The 22707-nt window shown below is 43.3% G+C and overlaps 1 protein-coding gene across 1 annotated transcript in view; it reads left to right on the top strand.

Moving 5' to 3' along the window:
• TENM4 (teneurin transmembrane protein 4) overlaps positions 1–22707 on the top strand; it is a 435533-nt gene that overhangs the window by 103576 nt on the left and 309250 nt on the right. The window lies entirely within an intron of this gene.

The raw sequence follows: 22707 nt of genomic DNA, 5'->3' as shown, positions 1-22707 counted from the left end.
AGGGTTGACATGTTGTGGGGTTGTTAACCAATGTCATAAAACAATATGTGTACTACTGTTTCATGAGAAACTATTTGTTCTGTAAGCCTTCACCTTCAAGTAAAAAAAAAAAAAAGCTTTGTAGAAATCTACCAGAAGCAAGAGGCATTAGCACAGTGGGCAAGCTCAGGGAAGGCTGCTTAACATCAGGGCATTTACTGTGGAAACGCCGTTTGAGGAAAATGCTTCTTGTTATATGCTTATATTCACACCACACAGCTTTCTGTTATTGTTTAATTTTTATTGTGGCCTATGTAAAAAAACATCTGCCATTTCAACCTTTTTTACGTGTATGATTCAGTGACATTAATTATATTCACCATATTGTGTGACCATCACCACTATCCATTTCCAAGTATTTTCATCACCGTTAAAAGACATTCAGTGCCCCTTCAGCGATAACGCCCTGTTATTTTTTTAAACTAAACTTTTTATTGAAATATGACAGACATTTTAAAAAGAACACAAATGGTAAGTATGCACCTCTGGCTTTATTTTGTATGCCCCTCACCTCCGGTTGGGGATTTTTTTGTCCAGCTCCTTGGTTACACTAATGCTTGACTCCTCCCCAAAGAATCTATGAAAAACAAAGTGAATTCCTGGAAAGAACTGCAGTTGTGGGCTCAGGTGGCCTGGGTTTGAATCCCAGCTCCACACCTCACTTGTTTTGCCATTGAGTCGACTCCAACTCATAGCAACCCCGTGTAACAGAATAGAACTGCCTCATAGGGTTTTCTTGGCTCCATAGGGTTTTCTTGGCTGTAATCTTTATGGAAGTAGATTATCAGGTCTTTCTCCCATGGAGCTGCTGTATGGGTTCAAATGGCCAACTTTTTTGTTAACAGCCAAGCACTTAAACATTGTGCCATCAGGGTTCCTTCTACACCTGACTAGCTCTGTGGCTTTGAACAATTTGCTTAACTTCTTTGAATGTTATTGCACTCCTCCGTGGCTGATAGGAGATCATGGAAGTAAACCCATGAATTTACAAATGTAAATTCCTATGTTTATTATTATTATTCATTCATATCATTTTAGTACAAGAGTGTGGGCTTAGGACCCAACAGGACGGGGCACAGAGACCAACCTTGCACCTACCAACTGCGTGCCCGTGAGCAGGTGATAGTCTCTTCGAGCCTCAAATTCTGTATCTGTCAGCTGGGGAGACCCTAGCACCTTTTTAGGGGGTGTGAGGATTGATTGAAATGCTTTATGTAAAAGGCCTTCCGCAGTGCTGGACGTATACTAGGTGCACAATTAATACCAGTTCCCCCTGCAACTTCCTCCAGCAACTTGGCTCTTTTCCCTCCATAGCTCCCCATCTCTTGCCTCTTTCCCTTGTGCCTAATACCTCCATCATTGCTCCAGTAAAAGTGGTGCTTGACAATCCAGTTGTGTTCTTCCTTTGTCTTGGGGCCCGGAATTTTGCAGCTGTGTAAACTGAGTGGGTATGGGGTAGGGAGGGAAATATATATATATATATATATATATATACACACACACACACACATATATAACCCCAGGAAGTAATAAATGACTTTGAAAATAGCTGTTTGCAAGAAATTTCTTAATCAAATCTCAGTGCAGAAGTGCAAAGCCCGAGTCTTCCTGTTGAACAGAACATTCTGTGACCACAGATTGTTCAAGGCCTGCCATAAATTTCAGTGGCTCCTTGGTCACGTTTGCCAGCAGATTTTGACATAAGAGATAATCCAGCTTCTTGGGCCTTCCCTCTCCTCCACATCCCATGGAAAGTGGGCTCTCTGTCTGTCTGGCCCAGAGGCCTGGATGGACCATCTTAAACCCCTTTGAAGGCAGTGCCTGGGAAAGGAGGTTAAAAGAATTTGTGAGAAACCTGGGGGTGCAGCTGCACTCGGAGCTCAGTGGGTATCCCATTTGCCTCCCCTACCGGCTCCTCCCTTACTACTCTCCCCCATCTCCTGGCATCCCTGGCTCTCTTGCATTAAAGCAATGCATTTTTGTCTCCTTTAGCCGTAAGACTGGGTTCCCTCCAGGGGAAGGGCTGGTCTTAGATCTCTGTCTGCAGTGCTCAGTCAAGGCCTCACACAGAGAAGAGGCCACCTCGGTGTACTGTGGGGTTGGTAATAAAAGGGAGGTGGGAGAGAGCTAACACTGTTGCCTGCCTGCTATATGCCAGGCCCATGCTAGGCACCACACATGCATAATCTCATTCATTTACTCTTCACAGAACCCCTGTAAATTGGGCCCAGATCTTTAGGATGCCTGGGCTCTAAAAGATGAAGCAACCTGCTTAAAATCACAACAACCAATTTTAAATCCAGATCTTACTTGCTGTCCGTCCCCTAGGTTGAAGCCCCATTTAGCCCCTTACCAGCTGTGTGTCTCTGCACAAGTCACTTCATCTCTTGTAGCCTCAATTTATCTGTCTGTAAAATGGGAGTATTGGTCATTACCTCACTTGGATGTGGTAAGAATCAAAAGAGATCATGGATGTGTAAACTGTAGAGTTAGTACTATTCACATGTAAGTGTTGTTTTGATCAGCAGCTCAATAAGTTAAAATAGAATCTAATATGTAATGAGTACCCACTACCTGTGAAATCACTGTGTGGGCTTTGGACATGAACAGAACCAGCCCCTGCGCTCAGGGAACTCGCTAATAAAAACACATCTGCATAGTGGCTTTTGGTTTACAGTGTTTACACATCTGTAACCTGGAGCTCATTTCCTCCTGGCCCTCTCCTCCTCCTTACACCCCTCCAGCCATAGACGCTTCCTTTCTGTCCCTCAAATGGACTTGTTCCTGCTGTGGGGACTTTGCAGTTGCTGGATCCTCTGCCTGAAAGCTGGTCCCCCAGATGTTTGCAAACTCCTTTACTTACTTCAGATCTCTGCTTAAAGTCAACTCCTCAGTGAGGCCTCCCCTGAGCACCCTATTTACAATAGCACACCCATCCCATCATACTCTAGCCCCTTACCATACTTGACTTTTCTTCATAGACTTTATCACCAGTTGATCTTGTACCATATTTGTTTGCTTGTTAATTGATTTCCTCCTGCACTAGCATGTAAGCTGCTTGAGGACAAGGACTTTGTCTTCCTTCCCTATCAGTGATGCCTAGAACAGTGCCTGGCACAGAGTAGGCTTCAAATAAATATTTGATGAAAGATTTAATGCCTACAACTGAATAATAAAAATAAAATAACTCAAATTTTAAAATGGTCAAAGGATCTAAATAGACATTTCTCTGAAAAAGATATCCAAATGGCCAATAAGCACATGAAGAGATGTTCAACATCGTTAGCCATCAGAGAAACGCAAATCAAAAGACTATGAGATACCGCTTCAAACCTACTGTCAAAAAAACCCACTGCTGTCAGGTTGATTCTGACTCATAGCCAACCTGTAGGACAGAGTAGAATTGCCCCATAGGGTTTCCAAGGCTATAAGTCTTTATGGAAGCAGACAGCCACATCTTTCTCCCACAGAGCGGCTGGTGGGTTCGAACCACCAACCTTTCAATTAGCTGAGCGCTTTAACCACTGAACCACCAGGGCTCCTTCAAACCCACTAGAATTGAGTCAAAAAGGCAGATAATAACAAGTGTTGGCCAGGATGTGGAGAAATTAGAATCCTCATAAACTGCTGGGGAGAGTGTAAAATGATGTAGCCTCTTTGGAAAACAATCTGAAAGTTCCCCAAAAGGCTAAACCTAGAGTTACCATGTTGTTGTTGTCAGTTGCCGTCAAGTTGATTCCGATTCATGGTGACTATGTGTGCAGAGTAGAACTGCCCCATAGAGTTTTCAAGGCTGTGACCTTTCAGAAGCAGATCTCCAGGCCTGTCTTCTGAGGCGCCCCTAGGTGAGTTCAAACTGCCAACGTTTCGGTTAGCCAAGTACTTAACCATTTGTGCCACCAAGGGACTCAGAGTTACCATATAACCCAGTAATTCCACTCTAGAGTATACAGAAATGAAAACATACGTCCATACAAAAGCTTTACGCAAATGTCATAGTAGCATTATTCATAATAGCCAAAAAATAGAAACAATCCAAACGTCCATCAGCCGACGAATGGATGAACAAAATGTGGTATAACCATACAGTAGGAATGTTGGGCAATAATAAAAAATGAAGTATTGATATATGCTACGACATGGATAAAAAGGAGCCCTGGTGGCGCAGTGGTTAAGCACTCAGCTGCTAACCGAAAGGGAGGCATTTCGAACCTACCGGCCGCTCCAGGGGAGAAACATGTGGCAGTCTACTTCATAAACATTATAAGCTTGAAAACCCAATGGGACAGTTCTACTCTGTGCTATAGGGTCGCTGTGAGTCAGAATCAACTCTACGGCAGTGGGTTTGGTAACAGATACAACATAGATGATCCTTGAAAACATCCTAAGTCAAAGAAGCCAGTCACAAAGGACCACATATTGTATGATTGCATTTATATGAAATGTCTAGAATAAGCAAATTCATAGACACAAAGTAGATTAGCAGTTGCCTGAGGCTGAGGGTGGAGAGCATTGAGGAGATATGGGGAGTAACTGCTAATGAGTATAAGGTTTCTTTTTGGGTTGATGAAAATGTTCTAAAATTGATTGTGGTGATGGTTGCACAACTCTGTGAATGTACTAAAAACCACTGAATTGCACAGTTTAAATGGGTGGATTATATAGTATGTGATTTGTATCTCTATAATGCTGTTATAAAAATAAAAAGAACCAATGAACATCCTCATGTAATTTACCTGTGTCAAACAAGCAGACTAAGGGGCGCTTTTCTCTGTTAAGATGGGAGGTGCACCAGGAACTGTGCTTCCTTCCCCAGGCAGGCAGGTGAGAGCAGAGTTCTTTCGCGGTGAATGTTTAAAAATAAATTAATTAATTAATTTAAAAAAAAAAAAAAAGCCTCTGAGAACCTGTGAGGAGGAGAGCTGGGGGTCAAATGAGCTGAGCCTGAGAAATTTACTGTGTCCTCTTTTCCGGAGACCATTTTCCCAACATAAGTCACAGAGACAGATGGCCCAGGACGTGCTCCTGGAAATAACCGCTGTCAAGGAGAGTTGACTTAGTGGGAGCTGCCAGGCTGGGGGAGTAAGACCCACAAGATTTAACAGGCTGGAAGTATCAAGTTTGGACTCGAGCTCATCCCATGAGGAACTGAGGCAGAAACTTTTGCCTTTGCTGCCCTTCTATGCATGTGTTTTCTTCTCTTTAAAATAACTTTTTTTTTTCCATTATCACATTTGTTCTTTGAAAAACATAGAAAATATAGAAAAATATAGAGGACAAGATAAAATTCATCTGTAATTCTACTGCCCTAATTCATCCTAATTCTACTGCTATTAACATTTTTGTGCAGATTGCATACACATATTTAAACAAAACTCAGAATTACTTTTTGTATAGTTTTGCATCATGCTTTTTATATATCCTGTTTCCCACGTCATTAAACATTCTTTACAAACATGGCACATAATTGATGTATGACATTGGTATTGTATTGATGTGCTTTAATTTACATGATTAGCCACTGATTTTTTAACATTAAGGATTTTTTTTAAGTTTTTTTTTTAATTTTTACTATTATAAATGATATTACAATGAATATCCTTAAAAGTAAATTTTTTGAAAAGTCATGGCTATTGGGTAAATTCCTAGAAGTAGAATTGCTGACTTAAAAGGTTTTCAAGTTGTAGAATCAGTTTAGACCAAATTTTACTGCCACCATCAGTGAATGAAATCTTGTTTTTATTTAAAACCAACATTGCATTTTAGCCCCTACTGGATGCCATATGTCTTCAAACCTATTATTTCATTTTCTCCCCAGTTTTAAAAAATAATGTTTACAAATATATAAATCACTGTATGTGATCATTGTAGGAAATTTTGAATACATAAAAACATTTAAAAATTAGAAATTTCTCATAACAGTGATAACTATTGTTAAAATTTATTTATATTTAGCCAATCTTTTTTCCTACATATTTATAGAAATCCATTCGTGCTATAAACATTTTATGATAATCTCTTATGGTGCAGGAACCTGATTTTCCATTGTAGTGTAAATAAATTTTATCCTGCATTCTTTCATGATTTCCTTTTAATCTTTAGAACAACCCCTTGAGGTGTAGGCGACCATTACTCCTATCTTGTAAAATGGTAGACCACAGAAGAACCTTAGAGAGTTTTAGTCCAATTGGGAAAGCAAGGGCCAGAAAGGTAAGATGACTTGTCCACAATCACACTGTGTGTTATTGACCAGCACCCAGATTTCTTGAGCCCTGTTCCATTGTAGCAGACTGCATCCTCTGATGTGGAACTGAATCTATACTTAACGGTTGTACAACTGGGTGACCATATAATTAACAGTCCAAATCCAGGCATTGTTAGAGTAAGAGGGGTGCTAATATTAATTAATGCAGGATAACAGGTGTAAATCGGGGCTTTTGCTGACAAGCCAGAATGAATGGTCACTCTTTTCTAGCTTCAGATTCCCAACTCTGTGAAATGCTTTGCAGGAGTAGATTTTAATTCATTTCAAATACTATGGGAACCAGTCCTACAAACCTTTACTGAGCGGAGACTCTGAGCCAGGCCAGGCCACTGAGATGAGCAAGGCATGGTCCCTGTTCTGCAGGATAGTCTGTTCAGGCAGTTGATGGGAACCTACCTCCTGGAGTGAAAAGCAGCACATGATACCACTGCGTTCAAGTGCCTGGCTTCCCAGGTGCTCCAGACCTTCCCATCAAAAGTAGAACCCAGCTTTCTTCAGTGCCCCCATCAGAACTGAATAAGACTCTACTTATTCAATGAAGCAACTGTGATTGCCCTGTTAACAGAAAATAGGTATGAGGTTGGCTCATGAGGAGAGAAGGAATGCATTTGGTTTTAAGTGTTAGATGGGGGGACTGGAGTATTTCTAGAAAGGAGACTGAGTAGATGGAACATAGCAAATGTTCATAGGAAGGATGAATCATTTTCCATTGAAATGAGGTACCCATGTGGGTCTAAGGAGTTTTTCTTTGCTTTTGTTTCTGGCTTTGCTTTTAGGTGTCATTTGTTAAGTTGCTGTGTATTGGCCAGTATGCTAAGTATTTACATGCAGGCTTCTAAAATGCAAGACTGTCGGTTAGGAGACACTTCTACTAATCCTGAGAATTGCCCAGGAAGAAAGTACCCTCCCTGCAGCACACAGGTAGTGTTCTTGTTTTACAGACAGGGACTCAGACTTTCCCATTGCATAAGCAGGCCGCGAGTTTCCCTGCATAGAGTAGTTGGGGTTTTAATATAGATCAATAAGATTCTGTTTGGGCATTTAGATGGATTTCTCAAGACTGCTGAGCAAAGTGTAAAAAAAAAAAAGTGCATTTTGTTAATGGTTATTTCTTTCTTTCTTTGATAGAATAATAAACTTGTCCATGAGCTAACCTTGCACTTTAGTATCACGGCATATTCCAAACACACACTTAGAATCCAGAATGCTAGAAGACTCTTCCTTGAGAACTAGCTTGCCCTGGTTATAGGTTAGATGTCAAATGCAAGGGCCCCTGGGAATGCGGCCATCAGTTTACACGAAGATGTGGGTAACTGAAATTGTTTCTTCTGCAGACCTCAGGATTCCCTTGCCCTGTGTTCTTTTCATATATCACAACTGCCTTATAATACTTTTCCTCTTTTTTTGACATCATCAAGTAAGACATATTGATAAAGGTGTCATTGGTAGGCTTGCAGATCTGTCATGTTTTCTTCCCAAAGACCACCCTGTTCTCTCTGTGAAAGACCTACCCCTAGAAAGATGAGGGAAGGAATAAATATTGGTTGAGCACTTACCATGAGCAAGCAGACAACTGGGCTCCTTGCAAACATAATATTGTCAGTCCCCTCACCAACACTTTTCAGTGGGTGTTATCACTTCGTTTTACAAAGGAGAAAACTGAGACTAAGAGAAGGACTGTGACTTACTCAAGGTTGTGTAGCCCATAGTGAAGGTGGGCTTAGATCCCTAGTTTTCCCAATAGGAAGCTTACAGTTTTTTCACTTTAGATGAGTTTCCACTGATGGACAGGCCTCTCCCTTTCCCTGTCTCTAGTGGAAAAGCCAAATCCAGGCCTGATAAATTTAATTCCCATCACTCAGTGGAAACAGCATTGCAATTATGGGTTCTCATCCAGCCTTGTGACCATAGACAAATTATTTCAGTTCTCTAAGACTCCATTCCTTGACCTTGAAAATGGGTATAAATTTGCCTATGCATAGGGTCATTATGAGGAAAAGATCTCCTAAAGCATCTGGCTCAGTTCCTGGCCTCCAAGAAAAGCTTTTCAAATGCTTGTCCCCAACCCGTACCCCAATCATATGGGTTGTTTGCACTCTCTCACTTTGATTCCTCCTTCCTCTATCTTATCTACTATAAGCCAGAACTAGGCTCACAGAGGTGCCCTCACAAGAAACATGCATGGTTCCCCTTCACACTTCACTATCCCTCCTTGGTTGTTGAGGTGGGATGTGGAAAGGTGCATTCCAACCATCCCATCTCATTTTACCCTGGATACAATGAAAGATTCTTTAATATCAGGTTCCCTTCAGCTAATAATCAGGACACATGGAAAGGCAAACCTTAACCCAAGTTCCATGGCACAAGGTGTCCTTAATTGCCTACATGAACGTGCATCTAGGCCCCACCCAAAAGATAAACCCAGACCATTTGGATTGTCAACCACCTGGCTGAGCTGAGCCAATTGGAAAGGAGATTTGAGGGACCAGGTAGATGCCTTAAGTTTAAATAGCAGATCCTTTTAAAGCACAGCTCTGGTCTTGTCACCTTCTTGCTTAAAAAAATCTTGTGTAGCTCCCCAGTTAAGGTATGGTTTCCTTTTCCTAGTATTCAAGGCCTAAACCTACTCTTGAGAGGTTTCTCACTCACCCTTCTGCATAAACCTTTTGACTCGTAATCATGGTACTTTCTCCTTCCTTCCTACCTTCCTTCCGTCATGTCTTAACAAATATTTGCTAGTGCTTTCTGTACCAGATACTATGTTAAGCACTGAGGAATACAGTAATGGCTAATGGGCAGACACCGACAATAAACACTACAGTGTGAGAAGTATTGTATTGCAACAGGGGAAGTACAGGGAGCTGGGAGAGCACCTAGAAGGGGTTCCAAACCCAGGCCGGGGACATCAGGGAAGCCTTTCTGGGGGAGGTGACCATGAGGTTAAGCCCTCAGGATAAGTGGGAGTTAGTGAGGTATGTAGTGTGGTGGTGATGAGGAGAAGGAAAGAGGAAAGGAAATGTTTCATGGAGAAGAACAGCATGTGCAAAAGCTCAGAGGCAGACCGTTTGTAGCTATGCTCTAGGAGGTGCCATTCACATAGCTCTGATGCAAATGGTGCCCTGGAGTTGTGCAAACTTGGACAGAAGAGTGGTGTGTTCATGGAAATGAGAGCAGGCCAGCATAGCTGGAGTGTAGTGGAGTTGGTAAGAAACTAGTGGTGAAAAATGAGACTTGAGAGGTAAGTGACGGGGAGCAGACAGGCTGGTGGAGACCAGGTGAAAGATTGGGGGCTTTACACCAGAGCATTCTTCCCTCTGCCATGGGTGCTTATACCCCATCTCTTCCTGTTGGAATCCTCCATAGCTCCTTGTAGACTTTCTCTGTTCCTCCAGTTGAATTGAAGTCTCCCTCCCCTCTGGTGGTACAATGGTTAAGAGCCTGGCTGCTAACCAGAAGGTCAGCTTTTCGAATCCACCAGCCACTCCTTAGAAACCCTATGGGGCAGTTCTACTCTGGCCTATAGGGTCACGATGAGTCCGAATCGACTCGACAGCAATGGGCTTTCCCCTCTCCATCCATCCGCCAATTGCACTGGGCTGTTCTTTTGTTCTGCTATGTCCCGCCGTTTCCCTTGCTTAGAGCTAAGCATGCGCAGATCTCTCTCCCTCCCCTCCCACCAGCTCCTCTGAGGTTGTCTCTCAAAGTTTGTATCCAGGGCTTCGAACAGCTTCATTCTGGTTCGAACCCCTGCTGAGAATTTGCATTTCCACCCCCAGATATACTGAAACCAGAATCTACATTTTTAACAAGATCCTCAGGTGATTCTTATGTATAACTTCCTGGGAACTTCTTAGAAATGCAAATTCTCAGCAGGGAACAACTAATAAGTGGGTGTTTAGGAAATGTTTGTGGAATGAAACAGCGTTCGCCACCTGTTTGCGATCAAGCACTACTCTCAAAAAAAAAGAAAAATTAAGTCCTCCCTCACTTATATGTATTTATTTTTCATATACACATACACACACATATCTATACACATATATTTATGTATGGTAACATCTAATGTTAATTAGGTGTTTATGGCTGCCACACACTGATCTCAACACTTTTACATGTTTTAATATCTTTAATCCTCACGGTAACCCTGTGAAGTAGGCGTTTTTTTAAATCTTCATTATACAGATGAGGAAGTTGAGGCACAAAGAGTGAAGTAACTTGCCCAAGGTCACTAAACTAGCAAGTAGTGAAACTGGAATTCAGACTCAGGCAGTCCGTCTCCAGAGCACCTTGCTCTTCATATGACCCTATCCTGCTTCTGCAGATGCTGAGTTGGTACAGCAGTGCATTTTATTACATGTATTTCAAGCACTGATATGTTGTGTACATTATAAAACATATACAAAATAGGAATTTGAAAAGGTGTGGTAAAAAGTAAATATTTTCTAATAACTTCTTATACCCCAGGGGATTGTTCTGTATACTCTACCCTGGAGACCACTTAAATTAAAAGCTGCCAATGAACAAATGGAAACCCTGGTGGCATAGTGGTTAACAGCCATGGCTGCTAACCAAAAATCAGCAGTTAGAATCTGCCAGGTGCTCCTTGGAAACCCTATGAAGCAGTTCTACTCTGTCCTATAGGGTTGCTATGAGTCAGAATCAACTCGATGTCAGTGGATTTGGGTTTTTTGGAATGAACAAATGGAGTCCTGGTGGCACAGTGGTTAAGAGTCATGGCTGCTAACCCAAAAGTCGGCAGTTCAAATCCACGACCTGCTCCTCAGAAACCCAATGGGGAAGTTCTACTCTGTCCTGTAGGTGCACTATGAGTTGGAATCAACTTGACAGCAACAGGTTTAATGAACAAATGGAGTCCCTGTGTGGTGCAAACTGTTAAAGCACTGGGCTGCAACTGAAAGGTTAGTGTTCAAACCCACCCAGCTGCTCCATGGGAGAAAGACCTGGTGATCTGCTCCCATGAAGATTAGAGCCTAAGAAACCCTATGGGGCAGATCTACTCTGTCAAATGGGGTCACTATGAGTCAAAATCGACTAGATAGCACCTAACAACAACAATGAACAAATGGAGTCTCTGGGTGGTGCAAATGGTTGAGGCACTCAGCTGCAGACTGAGAAACTGGCAGTTAAAGTCCACCCACAAGTGCCATGGAAGAAAGGCCTGGTGATCTACTTCAGAAAAAAATCAACCCTATGGAGCATAGTTCTACTCTGACACACATGGAGTCGCCATAAGTCAGAATCAACTCAAAGGCAATAGTTTGGTGTTTTGTTTTAATACACGAAAGGAAGGAAATTAACATGTTTATAATAGTAGCTCTACTGAGAGCCAGGTGCCCTGTTAGTGGCTTCACATGTTAATTTATGAATATTCAGAGCAAACTTTGAGGCCTGAAGAGAGGCCTGGAGATTGGGTGGAAGGAAAAACAGGCAGGCATGAGGCCTGGGAAATTGTGGTGCTATTCTCAACCTGGGGTCCCTGAAGTTTGTGGTGGAACTATTTATAAGTTCTGGAACTATTTATTTCACAAAGCCTGACAGATTTACCCAGGAAGAGGCCTTAACAAGTACCCTAGAACAAAATATCATGTTTCTTCACTTTTGTCTGAATTTGTCACAACTCAGCATGGTATGGTACTGGTTATCTCAAGCTCATCAGAAGCTCTGATTAGAGATCATAAGACGTCTTTGGTTAATAAAAGATGAGGAAATGGATGTATATTTGCTTAATAAATGCAGCCTGGAAGGAAGACAAAATATTTCCAAAACTGGAACCGCAAGGGAAAGCAGATATGAATGGGGTTCTTGGTGGGGTGGTTTCATTCAATTTAAAAAAACATTTGCTGAGCACTGACTGTGGGCTTTCTATTTGCTTATGCATACTCTGTGCTCACATATAGTATCTTTAATGCTCACAACAACTATCCAAGGGAGGCAGCTGCCCAACTTAACAGATGAGGAACTTGAAGCTTAGAGAGTTTAAGTAATTTTTCCAGGGTTGGACAACTAATTGAGGCTAGGCTCGTGATTCAAATCCCAGGTCATTGAACTCCAAAGCCCACTATAAGAATGCACTGTACCCTAAGAGTGTACTGTATGCTTTACATGGGAGAGAGACACAGCTAACTGCAAATATAGCAGGGTAGACACGGCATCAGAACTAAAGAGGTTAGGGAAAGGAATGATCAACCCCATAACACTGGGTGGTAAGTGGTGTCAGAGAGGGCCCCCCAGGTCAATTGGGAACACTGGTCTGGATGATTTTGAGATGAAATCAGTGCCTGGAGTTTCAGGAAACGAAACCAAAACACAGGGAGAGAAGTCACCTGGAGATTGTACCTTGGTCCTTGTTCCCTGCTGCCTCCGTTGCTCTTACTGAATTTCTAATATGAACCAGCCAAATGGCCTATACTGCACCTCTATAAAACGTCGTTACACGTGTTTAGGTTTGGGGCTAATATAAGAGTCATGCGACCTGCAAAACCCTGCAGGATTTGGTGACTGTGAACTGAGTGGACAGACCACAAAAAGCTTTTTTTTTTTTTTTTTTTCTTTAAACAATCAGCAGCTCTCTGTGCCACCTCCTTCTTAGAGCTCTGCCAAATCTTATGATGGCATGTCTGGGCTGCATTATATTTCCTAAGGTTCAGTCTCTTTGAAAAGCTGATTGGATCTGATTATGCTGTAAACTCTCTATCAGTTAGGGCCGGAGAAAATAAGCAGCCCTTGCTGTTGAGTGGACACATTGTCTTGCACTGTAAACTTTTATATGTCTGTGCTTATGTTCCCTCTCTTGTGGATGATGTACTGCACATGTTGAAAGGCCAGCCCCAGATAAGACTGCAAATTGTCTGGGCTCGAAGGTTTTGTCCCAGGCCATCACCTTCTCCTTCTGAAGAGTTGAGAGTTTGCTTCTAGAACTATAGGAAGCTGAGATTTTAGAATCACAGAACACTAGGAACTTAGAACCATAACATATTAGAAACTGGGTATTAGATTTACTGTGTCTTAGAACTCACAGAATGTTAGCATCCTAGAAGTATAGAATGTTTTCATCTCAGACTATTAGAACTTAAGGATCCTAGTATGTTAGATCCCTGGAAGTAATTTACTCAGCAGGTATTTATTTAGTGCCTACTATGTGCCAGGCACTAGGCTAGATTCTGGAGTTACAGGAGTGAACAAGATTAATATCATTCTTGCTTTCAAGGAGTTTGCAGAGAATGCCAGAACTTAAGAATCTTTTAAAATGTTAGACCCTTAGAAAAGAAGAACATTAGTGTGTTGAAATCCTATAATGCTGGACGTGGAGGGAGTCTGTGGGTTATTACTCTAGCTCTCTGCCTTTTATGAGGCCCAGAGCCTGTTCCAGGCATGTTGGATTAAAATCGCACTAATAAGAACATTATTTCTGTTTGGTGACATCACAGAATGGCCAGCTTACAGGGGCTCAGTGATCACCCAATGCCGACTACTCATTTTACCAGTAAGTCCACTGTGACTCAGAAAGGGGCAGCCGTTTTCTAGATAACACGGCCCAGTCAGGACTATTGTTGTTGCGTGCCTTGGGCAGACTCTGATTCATATCTACCCTATGTGACAGGGTAGAACTGCTCCATAGGGTTTCCTAGGATGTAATTTTACGGAAGCGGATTGCCAGGTCGTTTCTCCCGCAGAGCCGCTGGTTGGTTAGAACGCCTGACCTTTCAGTTAGCAGACCAGCGCTTATCTGTTGCGCCACCAGGGATCCTTCAGTCAGGACTAGACCCCAGGTTTTCAGGCCTCTCCCAGAGACTAGGCAAAGTTAGGTGGCCTTCCCCTGTGTTTCCGAGGCACCCGGTAAGCCGTGCAGACTTCAGCACCGAAGCCTCAGCTCTTCAGGAGTTGGCAGAAACTTTTCTTTGCGGAGGCATCAGACCCGCCCCCGGACCATGTGTGCAGTAAATCGCCTAGAGTTGGGAGCCCCCCTCCCCCCGTTGATGAATGTTTTATTTTGCTCCTCCCTCCTTCCCGTGTGCCTCGAAATCAATTTTCATTATTTTTTTTCTGTCTGTGTTTGTCTTTGTGGTTCGCAGGTGCTCCCTTGCATTGTTCATCCGCTTCATCAACCCCTATTGAGCAGTCCCCCTCCCCGCCCCCCTCCCCTCCGGCCAATGAGAGCCAGAGGCGGTTGCTAGGCAACGGTGTGGCCCAGCCAACCCCGGACTCAGACTCTGAGGAAGAGTTTGTCCCTAATTCATTCTTAGTTAAAAGTGGCTCCGCCAGCCTGGGGGTCGCGGCGAACGGTAAGTCCTTCTCTCTTCCTAACTTTTGTGGGTTTGTTTCTCCCTTTCGTTGGTGATGCTGATTAATATGCCTGCTTGGGCTGCTTGCAGGGGTGGGAGGGGCCTGGTACACTGTGGGCTCCTGCGGTTGTCGGGGGGCTGGAGCAGCTCCGCGGGCTTGGGCAGCCCGGCTCCTGCTTGGCTGCGCCACTGGGGCGGACAGAGATGCACAGACAGACACAAAGACAGAAAAAGGTAGAGATGGAGAGAAAGATACAGAGACAAATATCAACAGGAAAAAATTGAAAGGTGAAAAATAAATAAATAGCACTGAGTAGCTGCCTACTGCGTGCCAGGGACTGTGCCAGGCACTTCACTGCTTGGTTCATTCGGATCCTCCTAACAACCCTGCCTGCAAGACAGGTATTATAGTGTCCCTATTAACAATAAGAAAACTGAAAGAAGGGCTACTACCTGAATCCTAGCGCTAGCTTTGAAATTCACGAGTATCACATTGCCCAGAGACAGCGACTGCCCTGAAGTCCCAGGCAGCTAGATGGCTGAATTTTAACAACTTGTTAAATTTTAACAAGATCCCCCAGGTGGTTCTTATGTATACATAAGGGGAATCTTATTAAAATGTATATTCTGATTAGGTACATTTGGGGTGGAAAACATAAATTCTCAGTAGGGGGTTGAAGGGGGGAGGGGGAATAACCAGTTGGAAGCCTTGGTTTAAAGATGAATCTGCCCATGCTGCTTCTAAGCTCTAGCCTGGCTCTCTTAAGGAAAGGAGGAGTGGGAAGTATGATAGAAGAGCTACACACCGACCAGAAGCCTGTAGACCCAGGTTTTAGCCCGTGATCAGTGCGACCTGTGGCAAGGTGCTTGCCTCTGTGTCCAGCAGAGGCCAGTCCACTTCTTTGCAGGGATGTCCTGGAGGGGATTCATGCCTCTAAGAGGGAGAATGGTGAACGTGAGCTAAGCTGTGATCTCCCTAAATGGTCCCAAGACTTCCTGGTTCTGGGAGAAGAGGAGAGGAAATGATGCTGTTTTCCCACAAATAATACTGCAGGTTGTATGTTAATTAGGCAAACATTTATTCAGTGTCTACGTGGTACTAAATTCCAGGCCACATTCTGGAGAAGGATGTAGAGACTCCAAGAGGTATAAAGCAGGGTCCATGGGCTCTGAAGTCAGGCTGCTTTGGATTCAAATATATAATTCTTAGCGCTGTAGGACTTTGAGTGAGTCACGATGCCCCTCCAAGCCTGTTTCCTCAAGTGTAGAGTGAGTAATATAATACCTACCTGATGGTGAGTGCCCATCACAGTGCCTGGGACATGGAAGGAGTTTAGTAAATGTTAGTCATGACCCCGGTCACCACCCATCTTCCTCCACTGGATTTATGGAGACCCTGTATGTGAAAGAGCCCTGGTGGCACAGTGGTTAAGAGCACGGCTGCTAGAAGGTTGGCAGTTCGTGTCCACCAGCCACTCCTTGGAAACCCTGTGGAGTAGTTCTGCTCTGTCCTATGGGGTCACTATGAGTAGGAATTGACTGGAGGGCAAGAGGTTTGGTTTTGGTTTGCTGTATGTGAAAGCTCCCACCACACTACCTGATGCTTAGTGATGCTCAAAGAATGCTAGACTCTTTCTCTTAAGGATCGTTACAACCCAAGGGGATAAGGGAGGCAGGAACTGAGAGTGTGGGTGACCAAGGAGGAAGCCTCCTCTTTGCCTGAGGGAATCAAGAAATGCTTCCTGGAGGAGGTGCTCACTGGATCTGATAGAATAAGTAGGGTTTTCCAGGTAGAGATGGAGCCAAGGGCATTCTGGGTAGAGGGAAGGCATGGACAAAGAACTTGAAGTGGGAAGATGAGTAGTAACTACGCATTAACCTTGGAAGGCCTATGGAAGGAAGGCCACATGGTAAAGCCACCTCGGTTCTTCAAGTTACAGTCAAGTCCCTCTATACATTACCCTCTGCCCTCACACACATAGATGATAGAGAATAGTGGCTTCCTGCTGCTGTGCTTGTTGCAGGACCTCTCCCAACCTGTTCTCTTTCCAAAAATCAGAGAGGAGATCTTTGGCCTTGAGGGCATTCTCTTCTGAAAGGGTCTTAGGGCCTGCATTCTCTGACCAGAAACTAAACCATCCTCCAGGACCTTTTCCCTCTATACACCCTGAAGGTGGCATCCTCTTTTTGGTGGTTCACTGTTGCTGCTTCTCTATACATTTTAGCGATCCTGTTCTTGTGCAGAAACAGCAACCTTGGACTGGGAGGGAGAGACCTGGGCTCAAGGCCTCGCTCTGTGAGTCACTTGCTCTTTAACGTTGGCAAACCACCGTCCTGCTCCAAGCCTCAGTTTCCCCATCGTGCCAGTGATGGAGCAATCCCTAAGGTAGTGTGATTTTGTGAGTTTCATGTGGCACCAATAGAAGTGTCCTCTGACATTAGCTGCCTTAAGCTTTATTGGGGAAAAAAAGTATATGTGTATGATGATGATCCTTGTTCATTTCTGAATAAGTAAGCCTTGCTGGTAAATAAGGAGGCAGGAGATTAAAGTCTTTAATCTCTCCCTCTGCTAATTAACCACTTTTTTTTTTTTTTAGTTCTGCAGCAAATTGATGGTATTATTGCATTATTGATGTGCAGGGAAGATGGGGGGGACTTTGGCCTACAGCTGTCTGCCCAGTTATGCTCCTTTGTGCTCCTGATCCCCAGGGGACCTGAAGATACATCACATTCCTTCCCTGGGGCCTTGCTCTGAGTGTGTCACTCTCAAAGTTGGTAATAAACGTGTTCCATGCCTGAAGGGAGAGTCTGGGTACTCACTGGTCTGCTACTCTGGGGTTGGTGAGTCATGAGAGAACCCAGTGAGTCTCATCCCCAACGTGGACCCTACCCTTCTGTCCCCTGAAATCCCAAACTTAAGGGACCCAGCACCAGCCAGTGAAGATGAATGGGTTCTGCCACATCATAGCCCGATAAGTGTTTGTAGGGTTTTTTTTTGCTTTTTTATTTCATTCTAGAAGCATGAAATTATTTTTTAACGGGATTATCTTTATTGTTTTTGCCAACTATAAAAGTAATAAACGCTTGTTACCATTCAAAACCCCCTCTTTGTACTTACTTACACAGGGATTTTGGCAGGACAGTTCTGAGGCATCACAGACCTGGAAGGGCAGCTACAGAAAGGTTGAAAGTGAAGTTCCCTTGTAATCCTTCTTCCTGGAGATAAGCACTTTTAACATTTGGTGTGTGGCCTTAGAGATCGTTTATGTAGTAAATGTTAACTTAATGAGTGAGCAGATGAACTAATGAGCAAACAACACACACTACTTAAGGACCACAGTGTAGCAGAGAGTGTGGGCTATAGAGTCAAACCTTCTGAAATTAGATAACAGATACAGAACCCTGGGCCAATTACCTAACTCTCCCATCATCAGTTGCTCCCTCTATGAAATGGGGAAAACCTTCTAAGATTTTATGGAGTTTAAAAATGACAAAGATGATCATCTTTTCTCTTCCCCCTTCCCTATCTCCCCACCCCCCTTCCCTTTCACCAGTTTAAGACTTTAGAGACCACCCTAAATGGATTAATTGCTTTCATTCTTTGAAATATCTGCTTTTTTGGAGACTCAATTCAGAGTGTACTTTAAATTTTTAAATGACAAAAGCTGCCCCTCTGGCACCTAAACCAAAAAAAAAAAAAAAAAACACGCACCAAACTGGTTGCCTTCAGTAGATTCCGACTCATAGCAACCCTGTAGGACAGAGTAGAACTACCCCGTAGGATTTCCAAAGCTGTAAATCCTTACGAAGCAGATTGCCATTTCTTTCTTCTGCTGAGTGGCTGGTGGGTTCGAACTGCAGACCTTCCGGTTAGCAGCCAAGCACTTAACCACTGCTCCACAGGTGCTCCTTCTTTGGTTCGTAAAGGGTGAAAATGAAGCCATTCCCTATGGTGGGGGCTGACTCTGACGTTCCACACATCAGGGTGAACCTTTCAGAACCAGCGTTCCCAGAAGCTTGAGCTGCGCTCTCCAGTGGCCCCCCGAGAGGCCCTCTGCCTACAGCTGTGTCAACTCCAGCTGTGGCTGCAATCCCAGGTCTGTGACACCTCAGAGCTGCCCTGCTAAAATCCCCATGTAAAGTGCAAAGACACACGTGGGGTATTGCTCCATTGTCCCTGTGGAAAAGAAAACAAGAGAAGTAGCTCTTTCTGTTAACAAAATTCTAATTCTTCCCCAAGAATAATCTTCTAGAAATCACTGATATATATAAAGAAAGATTTCAATAAAATATCAACTAGTCACAGTTGTAAAGCTAAGGAAGTGGCTAGGATTAAGGAGGTATTTGTCCCTACCCCATAGAAACTTTTCAAATAAAATGTTAAATGTTCTGTGAATTGTTTGAATCAAAGTTCTAAACTAAAGGGCCTTTTTAAAGTTGATTTAATATTTAAGAGAGTGAGAGAATAACTAGCCCAGAGAAGGTTGTCAGTTTGTAAAAGCCTAGGAGCCCTGGTGGCGCAGTAGTTTAGAGCTCGCCTGCTAACCAAAAGGTTGGCAGTTCGAATCCACCAGTACTCCTCGGAAACCCTATGGGGCAGTTCTACTCTGTTCTGTAGGGTCGCTATGAGTCAGAATCGACTTGATGGCAATGAGTTTTTGGTTTGGTTAGGTGGAGTGGGGAATGGATGAGGGAATTTTACATTTAATGAGTACCTTCTGTATGTAAGTCCTTTCCTTGTATGCGTTATCTTATTTGAGCTTCATTTTATCTCCATTTCGCTGTTCAGGAAACTGAGGTCCAGCAAGGGTCAGGGACTTTGCACATTTCATAAGAAGCATGCTAAGAATTCAAACTCTTAAGTCTACCTGACTCCAAAGGCCCTGTTTTCTTTTTTATTTTATTTTGTTCTGTTTCCAGTACCAGATCCTGTTATTTCTGTGTGTCCTCCTTAGTAGGAAGCTGGAGAAGTTCAGAGGAACTCCACCAAAGAAAAGACAGTTTAATTTTGGAAATGAATAGTGGTGATAGTTGAACAACAAAATGAATGAGATTAATGTCTCTGGATAGTACGTGTAAAAAATGTTGAAATGGCCCAAGAAAAAAACAATTTTAAAAAGAATTCCAAATTATTGTATGCCTACTAGTCATCTCACAAATGTTTATGAAGCACCTAGTATATGAGAAGCATTTTATATATGTAACCTCATTGAATCTTCATATCTACCCTGTGATGTAGCCATTATTAGTCACATTGAGGCAATTGGAGGCCCAGAGAGGTTAAATAACTTCCCCTAAATCACACAGCTTCTAAGTGAAAGAAATAATACCCCAGGTTTGTGAGGACTGTGGGAGTTTCAAAGGTGAATCACACCAGATGACTTAGACACTAATTTTGGTACTACTTCCAGAGAGCCAAGCCCTGGATGCTGGGCTGGCCAACAGCTATTTCAAGTTTTCAGCGCTGGGCCCTTCCTACCTGGCTTTACAAGTTTCTCAGGCTGGCTGGTGAGCGCACACTGGTCAGCATCACTGTTGCTTGGCAGTTTCATTGACTTTCTCGGGTCTTAAGCAGCTTGGATTATTTTGTTTAGACTTCCACTCCAGTGGAGGAGTGTTTATTTTTCTTTCTAAATGGGAAACACTGCTATGTATATGAGCCTCTTCCAAAAATGTTTTCTTAAAACAAAACAAAACAAAAAATCCAACTTCATTTAGAACCTACCAGTATTTCATGGAGGAGTCTGCTGGGGCCCTTTTAAGTCAGTTTGTGAAAGCAGAAGGCAAAATTATGTCTGCTTCCTACTGTGGAGGCGAAGTTTCCAGTGAGATTTTTGTCTCCTTTCACTATGAATTCCATTCCCTTGAACTCGTTTTCATTGTTCTAAGCCAGCTGCTGGTACTTGGGTATGCATTTCCTAGGTTCTGAGGGTAGAGGACTTTGGGCTCTGTGAAGTTTTGAGACAATTTTGTTCACCACTCTTCTCAACTCTTGGGTGAAAAGACCTTTGTAGTAAATAAATCCTTATACCAGTTGTGTAGACCAGTTAAGTCCCTAACCCTTCATAGTAAGACAAATTCATTCCTTTATTCACGCATTCACGACATTTGAAATGTTTGTGTTTTTCAGATGCTGAGAGGTGAAGGGCATATCTAAGAGACATTATAACCCCAAAACAAACCCACTGCCATCAAGTCGATTCCGACTCATAGCGACCCGTAGGGTTTCCAAGGCTCTAAATCTTTACCGAAGCAGACTGCCACATCTTTTTCCCAAGCAGCAGCTGGTGGGTTCGAACAGCCAATGTTTTGGTATGCAGCTGAGTGCTTTTAACCACTGCACCCCCAGTGCTCCTAAGAGATCCTGTAAGACATGTATTTAATTTATGGGGTCAAACTTCCCTTTAACAAAACCCTTGGAATTAGATGTGTTTTCAGAATTCAGCATTTTTCAGATTTAAGAAAGACTGGAGTGTATATATTGAATCTAACACTCCCAGGGCAGACTAGGATGGCACACCATCATCAAATACATCAATATTTCTGCAATGAAACATACGCATATTGACACTAAGTGACTCTGAGTGACTCTGAGCCTCATGTCAGTTCAGGTCAGGTTTTCCACCAAATGAGTTTGTTGTTGTTGCAAATATACACAGCAAAACATATGCCAATTCAGCAGTTCTACATGTACAGTTCAATGGCGTTGATTATTGTTCTTTGAGTTGTTCAACCATTCTCGCCCTCCTTTTCTGAGTTGCTGCTTCCTCATTAACAAAAACTGCCTCCTAAGGCCACCAGGGAAACCCTGGTGGCGTACGTGGTTAAGAGCGACGGCTGCTAACCAGAAGTTCGCTTCTCTGTCCTATAGGGTCACTATGAGTCGAAATCCACTCGATGACAGCAGGTTTAGTATTTTTTAGTTAAGGCCACCAAATGAGTTTTGATCAAACTTTAGGTCTTAGAGTTTTGGGGGCTTTAGAATTGTACCTAAGGGATGGTGATCCTGATTTGTGTCCCCTTTTTTTTAAATGGAGGAGCCAAGGCTCAGGTAGGTTAAGTAACTTACCTATAGTTATAGAGAGGAAGTTCCTTGATAACTAGAAGGCATGATACAGACACAAGTCATTGACTGGGAAGCTCTACAAAAATGCTCATTGTTGTCTATATACTGCTTGGAACGGCCAAGCCCCCTCTGCTTCAGAAATGAGAGCTCAGGTGGCCAGGGCAAGCAAGCAGCTCCTTGTTCTGCCGGTCACAGGACTAGGGTCAGGAGGAAAGAGGATGAGTGCTCAATTCCAGGACTTCAAACCAGTTGTTTTCAATTTGACCTCCTGCTGAGAATTTTCATTTCCACCACAGATTTACTGAGTCAGAATCTACATTTTAACAAAATATATAAGAATCACCTGAAGATCTTGTTAAACTGGTAAGAGTCTGATTCAGTAAATCTGGGGTGGAAGTGCAAATTCTCAGCAGGGGGGTCGAACCGAAAATAAACTAGTTTGAAGCCCTTTGTCAATTCTCCGAAGTCAACTCTGGGTTCTTAAGGAGCCTTTCCTGACAGCCCCGCAGATATACGGACCTTCTCTCTTTATATATCTCCTCTGCCTTCTATACGGAATCCTCCCTAACAGTCTGGGACAGCCTGGTTATTCACAGGACTGGTTTCCTCATTCAACTGTAAGCATCTTGAGGTAAGCCTCGTCCACTGCTGCATCTTCAATACTGAGCACAGTACCTGGCACCTGTGGATGCTAAAATGAAAATTGAAAAAAATTTTTTTTCTTCCTCCTTTTCACCATCCCCTCCCCTCCACACACACACACACAACCCTAGGAACACAGCCTCATACATGCTGTAACTGTGGAAACTCAGATGAAGCAATTTGCCCAAGAACACATGGTGGTGAGTGGCAAAGTCAATATTAAAAGTATGGCCCCAGACTCTAGTGCTCTTTCCACTTTACCAGGGCACCTCCCATACCTAGACAAGCCCTCACCTGCAGCCTCCCACTAGGGGCAGCTGATTATGCCCCCCTAATTGGGGGCAGTGGGGACAGCCACACAGGGTTCACTTCTGTTTTTGTGCGGTGTACAA

The sequence above is a fragment of the Trichechus manatus genome, unplaced genomic scaffold, assembly GCF_000243295.1.
Source record: "Trichechus manatus latirostris isolate Lorelei unplaced genomic scaffold, TriManLat1.0 scaffold00088, whole genome shotgun sequence".
Classification (NCBI taxonomy): Eukaryota; Metazoa; Chordata; class Mammalia; order Sirenia; family Trichechidae; genus Trichechus; species Trichechus manatus.
The sequence above is the reverse complement of the archived record's forward strand: the minus strand, read 5'-3'. Positions and strand labels throughout refer to the sequence as shown.